This window comes from Medicago truncatula, chromosome 6, assembly GCF_003473485.1.
Source record: "Medicago truncatula cultivar Jemalong A17 chromosome 6, MtrunA17r5.0-ANR, whole genome shotgun sequence".
In the NCBI taxonomy this organism is placed as follows: Eukaryota; Viridiplantae; Streptophyta; class Magnoliopsida; order Fabales; family Fabaceae; genus Medicago; species Medicago truncatula.
In genome coordinates, this window is record NC_053047.1 from 32,547,145 (window position 1) to 32,563,734 (window position 16,590).

Sequence of the window (16,590 nt, forward strand, 5' to 3'; positions counted from 1 at the left end):
ACTTTTGGAATTTTTGTGAAGGGACCATATGATATAGTGTTGTTATAAGCAAGGAAATCATAGGATTTACAACTTCAATAACACCTTGTATAAATCTTGTTGAATTAGCTCCAATATGTATCATATGAAGCACAAGTATATCAGAATCTCCTAAGAGGGACTTACATGAAGAGGCAGAGAGAGTAATGCAGCCAAGGATGACTTGCCGACAACATTGGCGAATGTTCATGTGATTTCTGCCTCATTGTGCCGGCAAGTTGTCCTTGGCTATGTTAGTCTCTCATCTTCTCATGTCAGTACCTCATTTTAGGTCAGTCGTGGTTTTAAATTATGTTCTCCAACTACAATATTACTAATTTTTAAGGTCTCTATAACGACATCACAACCACGAATTTCGCCATTTTGCCTCGTTTTTCTCCAATATAAATGTATCACGCCGGGGTCAATCAATGGAACACTATTATGAAGTCCTAATTCCCTTGAGTAGAGGTAAGATAATGCATCTCTATTAGATTATTTAACTTTTTTTGGTAAGTACGAAAAACTTAGTTAATATATATGATAGTTTTAATATGTTAAATGTCCCTTTCTTTTTGGTCAAGTTCTTCTTGAAGTTGATGTTTCAACTGAAAGATTTATATATAGTTCGATAATGTAGTGTGAAAGCTAAATTGAATAGCAGATGAAGATTGCTGGCCGACATAGAGCCAAGCCAAATATCAATGAAAGTGAGAAGGAAAATCTTTGAATTTTTCATTAGAGAGCATATATAAATATGATTTGATTTTAAATTGTGATCACTTTCTTGTTGTGATCTTTCTTTATGTTTTGAAAAAGGGAGTTTTCCACTTTAAATTTAGGTATACTGTTGCACTTGTTTCATAAATCAATAAATTAACGATTATTTTTACGTAATAAATAACATTTTTGAGGAATGTAATAAATAATTGTTTGTCGATGTTTGTATTTTAGAAAATAAAGAGCTATCACAATGTGATACGCTTATATTGTTTACTTATTTTAGATTTCATCACAAATCTTCATAGGATAATAACAAGGTTCAAATGGGTAAATATATAAAAAAAAAAAAAAGTATACACACCTTGTTTGATAATGAAGTTTGGCCAGCGTACAATTTCTTTATATTATTTCAAACTTCGGATTTATAGTGTACAATTTGTATTAAATACTATGGTTTAAATAACATTATTCATGTACCAATTAATTTATCAGTAACTAGGAGTCTTATCTAACAAAATAAAATAAAAAATCATGTTACGTCATATGTTATCCATGTCATTTTCATAGACCAATCAAAAAATATATATTTGACTGTGAGTGAATAGAAAAGTATAATAATTTTGTCAAAAAAAAAAGTATATTAATTAGCTAACTGCTTATAAAAAAAAATGTATGCATGATTTTCTTACACTGTTGGAAAGTGATATTTATCTGTTTTCTGTCGTAGCCATGTGCAACTAATATGGTTGCATGCACAAGTTGAACTTTTAGTACATGGGGAGCATTTCAAAATGGACCACACCTACAATCATACGTTATATGTCTGCTTGTTGTGTGCAGTCTGAAGTCTACCAAATTTTGCATAATGTACTATGTAATATGTACTTTTATGTCATAACCATGTAATAAAATTGAATTTTTCTTTTAGATTTGCTCAATTTTTTTATTATAAATTGGTCTATTGTTTTATTAACTAAAATAAAGCTAGTGTGAATTTAGTCTCAAAATCGCACACCAATAAAGTTAGATGTGGGGAGAAAGTATCAATGATAATCAACAATTAAACAATTCCAAACAACCACAAGAAACAAAATGTAAAACAACACCACAATCGAATCAAGAACAATAGGATAAAGATAGTATAGTAAAGGAACATCACACTAATATTTGTTTACTCATTTCGATCCAACAATAACCTATATATGGGGAGAGAGCATATCTTCAATCAACTATCAAAGAATCATTACAAAGAGTTTCAAGAAATTATTTTCAACATGTTTTTCAAGAACAAATATAATTTATACCCTTTGCGCACTATTTTCCCTTGATCAAAATAGTTACAAAAGTGGCCCAAGAAATTTAGCTATCAATGTTCTCTAAAAACATTCCCAAGAAATTTCACTCATTCAAGGTGTTTGCAATGTTTCTCCAAGTGTTTCCCAGCTCATATATCTCTTCCCAAACGACACCAATCTTTTTCCTAAAGTTTCCCTTTTTTGGTTCCCCAAAGATTCATATTTTTCTTGCCATTCAAATCTCATCCAAAGATTCTCAACCCTAAGCATATAAGGTTCCTACAAGTTTCCTGATTTTGTTTCATGAAATTCTCAATGAAACTATAGAAAAAAAAAATTCTAAACAAAAAAATTTGATCCTCCTTCACATTTCTAGTGCCTTGGACAACAAGAAAATATTATACCACATTCAACATAAGATTTTAAGGCATATCTCAACAAAAATTGTTGCATTTTAAACTTGATAAATTTTATTATAAAAGGTTTATATACCTTCCCGAATTGTCTTTGCTAACATAAAAAAACTTGTCTTGATCATTCCTCACTAACATAAACCAAGTACTAAAGAATTGTTATGATTAAAAAATAACGTATCAACGTTACATTTGTATACTAGTACAAAAAACCCTTTTTAAGTCGGTTAAAAAAGGCTTTTTAAGTCGGGCGCGCGGCTGACTTAACAGCTCCCGTAGTAAGAAGTTTCTTCCTTTTAAGTCGGGTATAGCAACCGACTTAAGGCCTCATTGTTTAAGTCAGTTAAAAAAGCTTTGTAAGTCGGGCACGCGTTCGACCTAACAGCTCCCGTAGTAAGAAGTTTCAGCTTTTGAAGTCGGATTTAGCAACCGACTTAAGGCCTCAATGTGTAAGTCAGTTAATATTTACCCGACCTAAGATATTAACTTCGTAAGTCACACAGTTTTAACCGTCTTAAAAAGTTAATACTTTTTCTTTTTTTTTTATATAGCACACATGCAGAATTGGCTTCCATTTTTTTTTTGTCCACTGCATGCATGCAGAATATCCAATGCACTATATTGCAGTGTAATAGGAAGATACATTAAAGTGCATAACCAAAATCCACATGTACTATTTAAAATAAACCATTGAACTTCAATGTCATTAGAAAGTAAATATTGCCACTGTGCACCGACAGATTAAAGTACATATTAGAACCAAAATGCAAATAATATAAAACTCAAAACAGGGCTAACACTAAGCTAAAACCCCAATTGCTAAAAAAAGAAAACCAGTCTCACTAAAGCTTACTCCCCCCACCTGCTCCAAAAACCAGTCTCGCACTACAATGAATCCTCATTTGCTTCGATAAGTTCCAGAATCAAATTTTCACAGCGTTCTTGAACATTTTTAACTTCATCCTTTTGAAAGGGAGTTGAATCCGCAAATATCTAAATAAATAAATGATGACATAATATTAGTTTATCATATTAGCATGTAAGAATAAAATTTATTAATTTATAATATTTGTTAAAAAAATCTTATACATACTTGCATCCATGAATCCACAACACCACTGGATATGATGTTCAACATATGTAGCATGACAAAGTATCCGCTCTCGTAAGAAACTGATTGCCTTCGACTCTGAAATTGAATATGATCAAATGTGACCGACTAATCGGTAAATATTATTACAAACAGAAGCTATTTAATATAGAAACACGACAAAGATGATAGATGAAGTAGTAGCATGTGTAAACAACTTATGGTGGGATAAAACCATACTACTTTACTATGCTTTCTCACCCCTTGTAGCTTATAATAACCTTCCAAAGCTCTACAATAATCAATACTTAATCGTTAAACTTATATCATTAAACATATGACAGTTCATGTATAATAAATAAATTGAATACTTACGAATCAACAATGACTAGTAAATTTTTATCCGACGGCTTCTTTCCTAATGAACAGAGAAAGGTTACCTCACGCTTCTTAGGATTAATTATGAGCAACTGCCAGTGACGACTACAAGGGCATTAAAAAATTAAATTATTTGTAAAATTCAAATCTCTATATTACAAGTGATTGAATATAAAGAGAGGGGAAAAAATTACTTGTTAAAGTAAGGAGCTAGGTACAAATCCTTTTTATTATGGTCCATTGTGTTTTGAATGTAGGTTTGAACACTAACTCGGTCATTTTGACCAAGAGTGTAATACGGATCAAGAAATCCGTACATTCCACTTTTGCCCAATTCAACACAACGACGGTGTAGATACCTAAGATAGTGCAACAAAATTTCATTATAAATAAAATTAAGTAATTGAATGACCATTAAATTTACAAACAAAATATACTTACGTGAGCCACACTTGCAAAATAGTCAAGTGTAATTCTTTTTTACCCAAACACAAGTCCATGATATCATCCCTTGGTAGCTCAATATCAATCCCACTATGTTTAGCCTTAAACTTCAAATCTTGTTCCATGTACATTGCCTTCACTATCAATTTTTGACAAATAGGTTCTGACTTTTTTTGTGGAACATCAACTTTCATAGGTATATCAACATCCTAAACCATTATAATAAAACATTACACAAGTCTAAACAGTATGAAGTGTAAATAGTGATAGACACAAAGATAATAAATACCTTATTAGTGATAACTCGCAAAAGTCTTTTTGGCCATTTAATGAAAGTGTTGACGGCCTGAGCAATTGTTGTCACCTCATCAGTGGGCACAGGTACTTGAGCCTTTGCATCTATCACCTTGGTAACAGCCACTCTAACCATATCATTAGCTAGCACCTGATTGTGTATAGTGGGCCCTAGGTTGTACACATTAGCATGTGCGACCACATAATTGCTTCCATCAACATACAATTCACACTCTTCTGGGATATCGATATACTCTTCATCATCTGGTGTCTGTGGAACAGTAGAGCAACTGTCCTTTGTGCTAACATGTTGAGTGGTATTAGGAGAATAAATTGGGAAATTTTGATTTGGTTGAGTGCGAAGAGTCTGTAGCACGTCCTGTGTAATCTTCTTAGTCAATGCTGCTAGTTGGGCACCACTGATAACAGACGGGGTGGAATGAGATTTTGATCCAAAGTATTCTCGAATTCCCACACCTCGACCAACAGCACGAACACGACCAGTGTGTTCATCTTGCCCAAGGGCTTTCACCAAGATGTCCTCACGTCCATTTTGCACAAATCCGTCTGACACTAGAGAATCCTACAACATCAAATTTATCATTCTTTATAATACACACAAGACTGACAATGAAACTATGCATATATATATAATAACCAATTTAGAAAAAGAAAATTGCAGCTCACATGTTTCATGGTCAAATACAAATCCATATGTCCCCTCAAATGCGTTAAATTAAATAGTAGTAGATATGAAGACATTTTGTGCTAGTTTAACACACTTTCATGAATCAACGTGGTTCTACTAGGCAATAACATTTGTGTCTGTGATTATTGGAAAATTAGCATTTCTGTTTGTGATTCAATGATTTAATAATTTGAATGATGATGGATGATGCAACCATTCCATAGAAGAAATACAACTTAAAAGCTACATGAGAAAGTAAATAAACTTTCACTTTTATCGATGTTAAAAAATGGCATTACATATTGGTCTATAAATAAGAATCCCTATATATGATTACACATTTTTTTGCTCATTTTTTGTATCACAAATACAATGGAATACTACCTTCCTGATCTATCATCACAACCTTATAGGTAGTTTCTATTAATAAAATATATGACAAAACAATTGCTTGTTAATAAACTAGCATGAGCACAACTACACAACCTCCATTAGTTTCAACTGGACCGTGGAATTGACCAATAGCCAATACATAATCACAAACACAATCAACAATAAAAAGAAAAAATATAGCTATCAAATTTCTAATGTTCTACCAAGATAAGGCAGTGAGAATTTCCATTGATTGTTTATATATAGATCATTTTTGTTGGATCCTAAGTGCTTTTAAAAATATCTTTTTGCTTTTCTTCAAATCATTACTTTGATCCAATATATTTACAAGTTGGAAAAAAGAACTTAAGCATTTTCGATGCCCAAGATAAACAGTCTTTTTTCCATGTTTTAATTGTTTGAAGCATGTTTCTTCTTCACATATAGGGCAACCTTTATGTCCTTTAACACTATAACCACACAAGTTCCCATATGCAGGAAAGTCATTGATAGTGCAAAATAACATTGCACGCATCTTGAAATTCTGCCGAGAATAGCCATCAAACACATCAACACCTTCTTCCCAAAGCATTCTTAAGTCTTCAATCAAGGGACTTAGATACACATCTATATCATTTCCTGGCTGCTTTGGGCCCGATATCATCATAGATAACATCATGTATTTTCGTTTCATGCATATCGAAGGAGATAAATTGTAGATAACTAGGAGAACGGGCCATGAACTATGGTTACTACTTAAGTTTCCATATGGATTCATTCCATCTGTAGCAAGTCCAAGCCTAAGGTTTCTTGCCTCTTTACCGAAATCTGAATACAATTCATCAATTTTCTTCCATTGCAATGAATCAGCTGGATGACGAATTTGTCCATCATCTTCCCTATCACATGCATGCCATCGAAGATTCCTTGCATCATTTTCATTAGCGAATAATCTTTTGAACCTTGGAATTATTGGAAGATACCATAACACCTTTGCAGGAGGACGCTTTGAGCTTTCATCATCATCACCATCCTTCACTTTGTAGCGTGATAGCCCACATGTAGGGCACTGCTTCTCATCCTCAAACTCGTTTCGGTACAATATGCAGTCATTAGGACAAGCATGTATTTTCTTGTACTCCATACCCATCGGACATAATATCTTCTTTGCATCATAGTTACGTTTCGGTAATGTGTTGCCTTTTGGGAGCATTTCGCACAACAGCTCAAGAAGTTCAGTGAAACTTTTATCTGTCCATCCATTTTTCGCCTTCAACTTGAACAATCTCAACACTGCAGATAACTGCGTGAAGTTCTTGCACCCTGGGTACAATATTAATTCATTGTTAGCGCGTAAATTGTTATGTGCATGTGCACGCTGAAAATCCTCCTATCCAATATCGCAAATCATGTCCTCCATCTGATTGTCCATGTCAACGTCCATGTCATCTCTTTCCGAGACATCTGGGATGTTTGACGATTCACCATGCCATATCCAATTGGTATAAGTTTCGCAAACGCCCTCACAAATTAGATGATTTCGTAGTTCTTCAACTGAAAGTAATGGAAGTCTATTCCCACACTTAACACAAGGACAATGGAACTTCCCGTTATTGTTAGGAAGGTTTTCACAATATTGTAAAAACTCTTCCACTCCTTTCTCATACTTTTCACTCAAACGATTAGCTTTCATCCAACTGCGATCCATATATTGTTTCTGGAAAAACCTCCTTGAAGGAAGTGAGTAGAAGTCTGTCAGTTTAGAAGGTGTGAACCTTCGTTATGTAAGTCACTTAGTATGTGACTTACACCTAGGCAGAGATTAGTCTAGTTATCAGTCCAAAAGACTGAAACTAGTGGAAAGACTATGTGTAGCCAATGGGGTGCCAAAGGTCCTAATTACGTGCCTTCAAAACAAAAAAAAAGTGAGTGAATATTTTTGGAGGCCTAAAGTAATAACTTCAGCATATGCTTTCTCATAGGAACTGAATGATTCTAGAAGATAAGTTCACACATCTCATATATGCCTAAAGTTTTCTTTTTAAAGTCCATGACTATATCTAATAAGTTTGTTAAATTAAATTAAATTTTTTGTTTTACAGCTCACATAATTATACTTTGTTAATGATTGAAAGAAAAGTGAAAGTTCAATATGTCCATATATTTGTTTTTCTTCTAAAAGACTAAATGCCTAATTGAAGACATTGTTTCTAAAACCTTTGCTTTTAGAAAATGACGCCCCACATACATATATTTTTGCTTATAGTTTGTATTAAAAATAAATAATATCTTTAGCCTCTAATAAATAAATAATACCTTTTTGACTACATAGGCTTAAATTACAACAATTTGACTCGGTTAATTAATCTTGTTTGAATGAAGATGAATGGTGAATAATAAAAAAGAAGTATGCGCAAGAATGTTGCACTTGGCATAATCTTCATTCTAGTACATTTACTTATGTTTCTTTTGTATATGTTGAACATATTTCAGTTGAAACACATTGGGTAATATCTACATTTACCGTTCCCTTTCCCTACTAGAAAAATGAAATCTGTTTATAGAGATTCTTACTACTATAAGGACCTTCAATTTTTTTTATGGACACCTCTCATACCATCTTATTTTGGTTTTATCCTTTTTTTTTCTTTTCAGCTGCAGCCACTGAATTGTGTATGTCAATTTAGATCTTTGTAAATCAATTTAGATTTTTGAACATATCAAAAGAAACTGGTTCCTACCTTAGTTTTAGTTGTAATTTGGACATATTATGATTTTTTGAATTTCTCTGATTTTGTGCAATTTTGTTAGCACAAAAGTATCATACAATAGTTCTATGTATAGCTAAGATGACAAAAAATAAATATCAAGGTATTAATCGTATGTAGGGTGGTTAGAGTTTCATAATTTAAGATTTTTGTGCAAGTGCATTCAACCTTCAGATTATAGACCAGACACAAGATCATTGATAAGGTGGATCCAAGCACTTCCTAGCTATGTTATACACTCTGATACATATATGTAACACCATTTTATCCATTATGTCTCTATCTTCTAACAATATTGACGATGTCCTATACTAGTCACAACTATTTTCATGACTATTCAAATGAGTTCCAAATCATAAGGCTTAAATCAAAACAGAACAAGGTAAAGGAATTTTTCACCTTTCCTACCATATGTTCACTCATTCAACTCAAAATTATCAAAGTTTTTTAGCAATTTATACACACAACTATTTTCATGACTATTCAAATGAGTTCCAAATCATAAGACTTAAATCAAAACAGAACAAGATAAAGGAAATTTTCACTAATCAATTGAGGTTTATATATTGTAGTCTCTAAGTTGAAGAAAGTCAATTAATTTAGTATCAATTACTAGCAGGGAGTCAAATACTAGCAGAATTCGAATAAAATGCCCTAATGCTATGAGCACTTAATTAAACATTGTATCGAAACAGGGCTTAACACAATTCCCTAACAAAACCACCACTTAAGCTAAAACTAACTAGCGAGTACTTAGAGTTTAAAATCTAAAAAAGGGGTTTCAAATTAAACATTGTGTCCAAACAGGGCTTAACACAATTCCCTAACAAAGCCACCACTTAAGCTAAAACTAACTAGTGAGTACTTAGAGTTTAAAATCTAAAAAAGGGGTTTCAAATCTCGATCAATCAAACAAAACAACAAAACCCATTGGAGGAAACTTTGGGTTAGACAAATAATCAAACACTTAATGGTCAATATGGAAATCACACGAAATCAAATTAATCACTGTCACCACTACTATCATAGAAAAATTACAATGATAATTACGAGAATCATTCTAATAATCAAGTGGATTAAATTAAATACCTAACAGTTGAGGTGAATCTGGAACAATGATCGATCGTAATGACAAGGACGATGTTGCTGTTGTTGCTGCGATGAACCTCACAGTACGAAGTAGACTGAAGCGAGACGAACTTCTTTTTAAGAAAAAAATGTTTATTTTTTGTTAATCGATCGCGATGAAAAGGACAATGGTGCTGTTGTTGCTGCGATGAATCTCAATCTCACAGTACTAAGTAGACTGAAGCAAGAGAAACTTCTTTTGAAGAAAAAAATGTTTGTTTTTTTTTGTTGAGACATAAAAAATTTTTTTTTTTTTTTGTTACGGAAAAAAGGTCATATAACTATTTTTTTTGTCAAACATATAACTATTAATTAATTTCTTTATTAAAAACAACTATTAATTTAATTAATAAATTTAATTAGTTTATTTATTTAATTAATAAATAAATAAAAATAGTGAAAGTTGATGATTCACCTAGAAATAGAGAGAAAAATCCTTAGGTCGGGTGTTGAAGGGACCGACTTAAGAAAAAGACTTCTTAAGTCAATTGGTCAGCCTAGTGACTTAAGGAATTTATTAAAAAAAAATCTTTTCATTATTCTATCAATCTTAAGTTTATAACCGACTTAAGGAAGTTTAAAATAATTACGAAACTGCCACCGTGTCACTTCTTAAGACGGTTGGCAGAACGAACCGACTTAAGCACGAATCTATAAAGTATAATTAGACTTCGTGGATTAACTATGAATGAATCTTGTTGCTGAATAAATGAATCTCTAGTTCTCAGTACTGTTTTTGCTGATTAGCAATCTTGTAGGTTACTATGTAGTAGCTCTTTCCAATAATTTTCAATGTCAGAATTAGGTGCAAGTGATGTGGCATTGAATCTCCTTTTTATGCAAAGGGGCTCTGCCTCTATTCGCAAGACAGATCCTGCATAATCTTCACATAAAATTCATAAATTTAATACCCAATTTTAGCTGCCATAAGTTTTTCCAATCTCTCACTTTTGTTATATTTTAGAGTTTAAGATACGTACAGTCATTTAATTGGAATTTTTCATGTCAACAAATTTTAACATTTTTTTAAAATTATATAATGAAATGACATTTATGAAGATATAATTTGCTGACAAATGGACTTGGATGAAATGAGAACTAATAGGATGATATACACATAATTCATATGAAGGATGACAACTTGATTCACAACACGACAATCATAACCCACTCCCAAATTAAATTTAAGTAAGAAAATTGTAGAAAAAATGATAAGTGAATGAAAATGTCAAAGAGTGCAACGCTGTTTATAGTCACAAAATGTTCCTAAACTATAATTACTATTAAAGGAAACGTTTAAAATGAACTAAACATGTCAATCGTTCAAATTTTACTTGTAACACTACAGTCAACATTCTGGGATGGTTTGAATTATATAATCATAAAAAGTTTCCATAATATTTCCAATAATATAATCTGAAGCAGACTCAGGCTATGTTGGACATTAAGTTTAGAAGATTTATCATGGTTCAAATTAGTTTGAATTATATAATTTCAACCGTGAACGCAATAATATAAAATAAAAAAATTACATTAAATTACATTATACAGCAACCTACATTAAATATAACAATTTTTACAACATAATTGCAATAATGTAAAACAATATAATAAAAAAAACGCTCAAGATTATGGATTAGCTAAACTTAAATCTACAACTGGTCTATCCATGCAAGCCTTATTTCTTCGTAGGTATTGGGCCGAATCAAACTTTCATGAATATCGTGCAAAGATTTAACCAAAGAAGTGTATAACTTGATCGGTCCCTTCGAACTATGCTGGTCAAATATAGAGGTCACGTCATTGGTGTTTTAGAGGTTCATATAGGACAACAAGACGTTTTCACTTAAGTCGACGGACGGCGATTCTCAACGTTATCCACCCTCCATGTGTCTTTGTGGTAGAGACAATCTTTAATTTTATCCAGCTGATCCTTCAAAGAAAACAGTGTGACATCAACATATACCCTAAACAGATTAGGTTTCCAGCCGTTGTAGTACACTACAGCTAACCTTGTGTTTACATCAACTGGATAAGTGTTCATGGTTCTATGGTGTGATTTTCAAATGATCCAAACATGTTAATTTATAGAAGTTTTTTTGTGACGTGGACCACAAAAATTGTCGATGTGATATTGACCACAAAAAAATCATGTACTTAACTGACTCAAATTATGAAATCTAAAATGTATCAAACCGTCTAAAGTACAAGTTTTAACACAATATGTGACACGCTCGGATTGTATAATCCGGAATATTCTTTGAATGGTTCTGATTACATAATTTGAAATATGTAAGAATGTGGACAGTGGCTTGGCCAGCAAGTCTGGATGGTTCTAGACTCATTTAACATGTGTGTTTTCCCCTTGACTGGTCAGCATGATTGACAACTTTTTTCACTTCCCTTTACTGGTTGTTGCACTCTATGTCTGCATTGTCCTTATAAATATCAACACATTCTTCACAAATTCTCTATCCAACTAACATTCTCTTCTTTTGTTTCATACATTTCGTCTGAGTAGTTTGTGATGACAATGTTACACCGTTGGTATTTCATAAAAATGTTCTTGTCATCTTGTAGGAAAAGTATGAACGCTCAATGTGTGATGGTCCACTTTCCCAAACTTGCAACAAAGATTAGTCTGGATATGTGATATGTCTAAATTTGGGGTTGCTCAGCAGAGTCTCTTTCTCCCTTTTTGGCATCTTGTATTCCTATCTTCTCTATCACGAGGATGTGCGAGAGTTGACAAATCTTTCTTTCATTCCCACTTCATCTTCTTGTACCCTGATTTAGTATTAGTTGTCTAATATTTTTTTTGTAATAATCATTATGTTGATATAAATATATTAGGGTTAATGGTGCTTTACCCCTTGTAATATAGGTCATTTTTTGTTTTCCCCCCTGTAAAATATTTTTTTTGATTTACCCCCCTGTAAAAAAAATAATTTGGAATACCCCCCTAATAGGTCATAAAAAAATGAATTTTTTCGTTTTTTTATGACCTATTAGGGGGGTATTCCAAAAAAAAAAAAATTACAGGGGGGTAAATCAAAAAAAATATTTTACAGGGGGGAAAACCAAAAATGACCTATATTACATGGGGGTAAAGCACCATTAACCCAATATATTATGATTTATTGATCAAATAATATGTGTTCAATTCTTGATAATTTGTATCATGTCTCTTTACATTTATGTAGGCATGACAACAAAATCCATACACGTGGTTACCCACCCGAACGAAACTCAATTTGACGGTTTTTCCCTGTTTTGACTGGGTTTGGGTTTTCCCAGATTTCAAAACATGGGTATGTGACGGGTAACAGGTATATAGATACCCACCCCGAACCCATACCCAAACCCATCACGAATGTAGAAAATTACTTTATGTTGATGTGCCATGTTATTTTGTTTGATAATTGACGTGTTATAAAAACTACCATTGATATTTAAAGGAACAACTAAATCAATCGGTCTAACAAATGTTAAAGTGAGCATATTGCTCGATATGCATTACAGCATTTCTCAAGGGTTGCAAAAAAACTTCTATTTTTTATTAATAAAAAAAATAAATGCGGGGATACCCGAACCCCTCGGGGACGAGGATGTGGCTCAATTTCTCATCCTCATTAGGTATGGGTAGGGTAACGGATAAGTATTAAATTTCTATCCTTAGAAGCCGTTTTGTTGGTGTGATTGATTTATTGTTCTATCCAGGTGTTTTTGTATTGTCTTTCCCCTGCATGTCAGTTTTGTTCAGATGGGGAGTATTAAATAAATGGCTAAACTTCACTTTTCGTCCTTTAAGTTTCAAAATGTTGCGATTTTGCTCCCCTATTAAAAAAAATGGCAAAAGTGACCCCCTATGTTTAGGGAAATATGCTCTTTTGACCTCCTAACATAAGGGAAATATGCTTTTTGACCCCTTATCTTTACAAAAAGTTGCGATTATGGCCCCTTTTTTGGGACACATGGCGTCTTCTCAGCAATTTTGGGATGAAGGGGGCCAAAGTTGTCATTTTTTTTAATAGGGGCCAAAATCGTAATATTTTAAAACATATGGGGCGAAAAGTACACTTTAGCCTAAATAAATTTGTTGTAGTCTTTGTTACATTTTTTTATGTTGTCATGGTGATTTTATGGACTGATAGGGTGCAGATAGCAATTGTTTTTGTGGTGGTTTTTTAGTTTCAGGCTTGCTAGTTTTGTAGTGTAGTAAGGACTTGTTTTTTTTTAGAGAAGTAGTAAGGACTTGTCATTGGAGTATTACTTTTCCACCCTATGACCTTCTCCCGCACCCTGTAAATTTTTCAAAATGCCCTTGTGCAGTTCGGATTTCATAATCCGGATAATTCTTATGATAATTAGCCATCAGACTCTCTCACATTTCAGCAGTTTTGAGTTTTGCTTTTAAAAACAAGAAAAAAACTAAGTAAAAAATGTTAAAAACCTGTCAAATAAAATCATAAAAAATACCACTAAAAAATTCTAAAAATCAAATAAAACTAATGCAAATTTTTTCGAATTTTTCTAAGAATATGAAATTAAAAAAAAAAAAAAAAGGGTCTAAACGGTGGAATTTTGGATTTTGAGAGGCGGAGTTCCGCAAGAAGTCCCTTCTAAGGGAGTCATGATCCTTGAATTTTTTTTTATTTTCTAGGGATGTTTAGAAGCAATGTGATCAAGTAGCCCAAAAACCCGATTTTTGACTAAGAACAGGTAACAATGACTCAAAACAGAAGGATGAAAGTTAGGAAGATTAATATTGTCTCTAAAATGACTATCTTTGTTACAAATATGTTTAGAATTTGTGCTGATAGAGTTCAGATTATATAATATGAACTGTTTTTCCCTTGAAAAATGGTGTTTAAGGGGTGTTCGGATTATGTAATCCGAAGAAATCATGTAAGACGCCCTATTTTTTGAAGTTTTTGGATTACAAAATTCGGAAAAATCCTTAACTCATTTTTTTCACCCTATGACAAAGGAAAACACCAGTTCGGAATATGAAATCCGAAAACTTCAAGGACATTTTTTGAAAATAATAGGGCGCGTGAGAATTTCATAGGGTGGGAAAAGTAATTCCCCTTGTTGATGGGCCATTTTGTCATTAAACCCAGCTCAGTTTTTAAGCTTGCCCGTTACTTTTGGGGTTTTTTTTTGTATTTTGGGGGTGTTTCGTCTATATATGATGCCCGCCTTTTATTGTTTTGTCGCGGTGTTTTGGTAACCGTGCGCATCTTGCATTGGTATGCCTTAATAATATTGGCTGTTTCAAATAAAAAAAAATAAAGGTTAAATTGCATTTTTGGTCCCTTAACTATTTAGGTAGTATCGCTTTGGTCCCTTAATTAAAATTCGATTTATTTTGGTCCCTTACTTCTCTCTGTTACACGTTTTGGTCATTTCCGTTAGTTTTAATTCAAAAACGTTAGGTTTTCTTCATTTTCTTCTGGAATTTTTCTGGGATTCTTGTTGTTGAAGGTTGATGGAGATGATATGAAGTTGAAAAAGAGGAGAAGAAGATGAAGAAAACCTAATGTTTTTGAATTAAAACTAACGAAAATGACAAAATGTGTAACAGAGAGAAGTTAAGGGATCAAAATAAATCGAATTTTAATTAAGGGACCAAATCGATACTACCTAAATAGTTAAGGGACCAAAAATGTAATTAAGCCAAAAAAATAAATTGCTGATTCAAAAAAAAAAACGTTTCCTAGGCGTTAAAATTAAATTCAACATTCATATTGACTATTGTTATTTTTTTTTTTATTTTTAGTAGTTGGTGTTGAAGATTACTACAAGTCATGCAAGGGCTTTGAATCTTGGGTATTGGCTATGATTGTAGATGACAAAGTGCTAAAGAAAAATGAGGATTGATGTTATCAACACAAATATAGAGAAGTTCAATGTCCACAAATATGCAATTTTGTGGTAGTTTAGTCAAGAAAACTTTCATTTTGAACTTATGTTGAATTTGCATTAGGAAGTGTAATCTCATTGGACAATGTATGAAATTTCAATATTAATCCATCAAACTTAATATTCCAAAAATGTAAGGTAATTTTTTTTGGGTAATAATAAGCTTACGTAACTTAAATAAAAATTGTCCCCGTGAGCTTAGTTCAGTTGATATGGACAATATATAATATATGCAGGGTCCGGAGTTCGAATATCGGACACTCCATTTCTCTACGTTTAAAATGTGTGAGTTTCAGTCATTAGACTATATGACAAAAAAAACTTTAATAAAAACTAAATAGTAAGATAAAATAATGTTTAAGTGGATATTTATTTGTTAAAAGAATCGTTAATAAATTTACTATTTTTTAATAAGTGCTCTTCTATGTTCAAAGTCCTCTATTTTGCTTTCTAATTGTATTCTTTATACGATTTAATTTTTTACTTGAGAATATTTTTGTCATTTCATAAATATATACTTTCCTTTTCTTTCAACTTTCTATTGAACCATGCAAGGGGAGTGAAAGTTTTAACCTTTCTTTCCTTTCACTTTCTCTCATTCCAAACAACTAAAATAATCATCTCTTTCTACTCATTCTCTTTCTTTTTACTATCTTTCGTTTTTGCTTCTTTCCTTTCACTTTCTTTTCCTAACCAGACACAGCCTAACTCTAGCAAAACAACACAAGACCATTTGTAAATCAGAGCTATACAATATGCAAAAGGAAAAAAAACCAGAAATATAACAATTTTATGAAAAGGGTACATAGAAAATTTCAAGGGTATTACATTCAAAATCATGATAAAATAGTTAATCTTTTTCCTCAAAAAGTAAATTTTTTTACTCAAAAAAATAATAATGTTTCTCAAAGCAAAATTTGAGTTTTGTTACATAAAATGTTGACCAAACACACCTAATTCTAGTCAGTGTTTAGTGAACTGATGTTGGATCCATCAACAAGAATTGAAATTTTGGAGGACAATATAGTATAGATCGCAAATTGGGTCAAACAAA

At 32.3% G+C, this 16,590-nt stretch overlaps 1 long non-coding RNA gene across 1 annotated transcript; it reads left to right on the forward strand.

Moving 5' to 3' along the window:
• Positions 1-1,668, forward strand: LOC112422467 (uncharacterized). The gene is made up of 2 exons (XR_003012768.2): positions 1-489; positions 1,469-1,668. It is a non-coding gene; the product is annotated as an uncharacterized lncRNA (long non-coding RNA).
• The last annotated feature ends 14,922 nt before the right edge of the window (positions 1,669-16,590 follow it).